Raw genomic sequence first — 3,031 nt, 5'->3', positions numbered from 1 at the left:
GATGTGAACTACCATCCATTGGGTTCAGATATTTCATGGGCAACAGACCAAAGAAACAATACTACCAAGACTATTGTACTGATCCTGAGAGTTGATTGGATTATATACAGGGTATAGACAAGTGTTACTTATAGGATCAAGGGTGCGTCAAAAGTAGCTGCATAATGGCAACACCTCTACCCTAGTTTGAGTGACATTGTGAAAGCTCTCTCCACATAGTTCTTCCTTCTGTGAGTTCCAGGGAGTCTCTCTCCCTTCTAGTAATTGTTAGTGCTTATATAATGCTGCAGAGGGAATCAGTGACTGTTAAAGGTTTCAGGAACTTTCTGACTCTGGTATCCTTCATTTCCTCATGGCATCTTTCAGTCTCCACCGAATTCCTGATTCTGAAGGAGCTTCTCTCCTCCTTTGGGGAGGGCATGTGTCTACTGGAAGAGATCTCTACACAACAGGCGAAGTACATAAGCAAAGCAGATAGAGTCCGAGGCTGGCTATCTAGAGCTAGGACCGCTTTTATTGTTGTTGTTGTTGCTTGCTTGCTTGTTTGTTTTGTTTTTAAAAACATTTAAAGGGTCAAATGAAAATAAAAGAGAAATCCATGGTTACAGTGAGTGACCATACCTTCTCTGTAACTGAACATGCTCTCTAAGTCAGGAAATATGGTGAAGATTCTCAATGCATGCTTAACAAACTCCTAGCAAACATTTTGAAGGAGATTGTACCCAACCATGAGAGAAGTGACTCTTGCATTCAGATCATTAGCAAAAATGACCATATTAGTATAAAAAGCAAACCTCAGCGAATATCAAAAGTTTAAAATTATTCATATTATAATATCTGAATATGAAGATGTAGACACACAACCCAGACGTTAACTGGAAAAAAGTCACAAGTTGCTTGGAAACTGAGTATTATTTTCATTATAATCTGTCTGAAAATGGTATCTCAATGCTGATTAAAGATGTTTTGGTCTAGGTTTCAATGAAGAGGTGATACTGGAGCTTGCAGGATGCAGCTAAAGCAGTGAATAAGGAAAATCTGGGGATTAAAAAATTTATATTCAAAAGGGATGGTCAATTAAGTGGCATTTATCTAAGCTTTCCCCTTAATTAAATGGAAAAACAAAAAATAGGCAATTAGGAATGAATAATTGTAAGGTGAGAAATCATTTAAAGAGAAAACAAATTTTGATACAAAACCATTGAACACTGAAGTTGGTTCTCTACATATATTCATAAGCTTAATAGCAAGACTAATTAAAGACAAATAATTATGAATATCAGAATTTTATAAATAGGGTAGGACAGCACAGTATATCCTAAAGTTATAAAAACATAAAATATACGTGATCTTCACAATCCTTTATGTAGAAAAAATAGGAATCATTCTTTACTTAAATAAAAAAGGTTGGTAGAAAAGAAAGAACATCAGGATGTTAAATTAATTAGTAACCTAAGCATTATTAAGTTATAAAATAAAAATTTTAGAACAATATTTATTAGGATTAGGAAATTAAATTAAACCCATTTTGAATATGTACCAGGTTATTCACAGATAATTTATAGAGGAAAAATTTTTTATAATTGTCATTATATTTCAGTGTATTTTATACTAGTGGGCAAAGGTACAAATTTTATTTCATTAGTAAATTTTTTTTTGATAAATGTGTGACAGTGGACTGTGGACTGCACATTATTTAGTAATTTAGAAAACTCAGATTCTAATTTGGGCTTCAGTTCCCTATGACCTTAAATGAGTAGCCAAATATCTCTGGGCTTTTATTTTATCATTTAAGCAAGGAGCGGCTTGAGATTAAAAAATAAGATCTAAGATAATTCTGGTGATTAATGTAATTTGTATTCTGTCCCTTAGGTATGACAAGCCACCTTTGAAAGTAGGAAGACATAGAAGTTATAACTAGCAATGAGTTGCCATAATTGTCATCAACCCAGGGGAACTTAGGAAGTCATTCCCCAAGGGTCAGATAACCGGCCATTTCCTTTGTTGGTGATGCTCTTTGGTGGCCTATAAAGTAAGAGGAGGTAATACTCGGCAGGGGGAAGGCAGCAGACACCAGAGACAACAGTGGGTCACATACTTAAGGATGTGCCTTTCACTCAAATCCAGCTCTGTAGATCTTTAATAACAACAGCAGCATACACACTTCCCATATTCCACACAATTCTTTATTTTCTCAAGAATGTATCATGGGTCTGTAGAGACAGCTCAGAGGTTGAGACCATGCAATGTTCTTACAGAGGACTAGGGTTTAGAGCAGCATTTTTGCATGCAGCTCACGAGTTGCCTATAGTTCTACCTCCGATGGATTCAGAATCCTCTGGCCTATTCGGGTACCTGCACTAATTATGCCTTCACCTACCAGATCCATAACTAAACATAAAATAAAAACTTAAAAAAGTATCAAATGTTAAATATCATTTTTGCTTTGAGAACATTAGAAATAGCAAGTCTCTTTAATTTTAGTATACACAGTGTCTCCCACTAACTACTCAACAGACACATGTTCTAAATTATATCTTCCTAGTTAGGAATTTTGTTTTCAATTTGGTTACATGAAGTTACTTCCACAATACTTTTTAAAACTTTTTCTCTATCCATTTCTCTCTTTGAAACTTTTACCTAAAAAGATTTGACAATACCTTTATTTTGATTTTTTTTGTTTTCTGTTTTTTGTTTTTTTGGCATCTCTCTTTTTTTTTTTCAATTTTTATTAGGTATTTACTTCATTTACATTTCAAACACTATCCCCAAAGTCCCCTATACCCACTCCCCCTTCTTGGCCCTGGTGTTCCCCTGTACTGGGGCATATGAAGTTTGCAAGACCAAGGGGCCTCTCTTCCCAATGATGGCTGACTAGACCATCTTCTGCTACTTATGCAGCTAGAGACACGAACTCTGAGGGTGCTGGTTATTTCATATTGTTGTTCCACCTATAGGATTGCAGACCTCTTCAACTCCTTTGGTATTTTCTCTAGCTCCTCTATTGTGGGCCCTGTGTTCCATCTGATAG

The sequence above is a fragment of the Mus pahari genome, chromosome 14 (genome assembly GCF_900095145.1).
Source record: "Mus pahari chromosome 14, PAHARI_EIJ_v1.1, whole genome shotgun sequence".
NCBI lineage: Eukaryota > Metazoa > Chordata > Mammalia > Rodentia > Muridae > Mus > Mus pahari.
The sequence above is the reverse complement of the archived record's forward strand: the minus strand, read 5'-3'. Positions refer to the sequence as shown.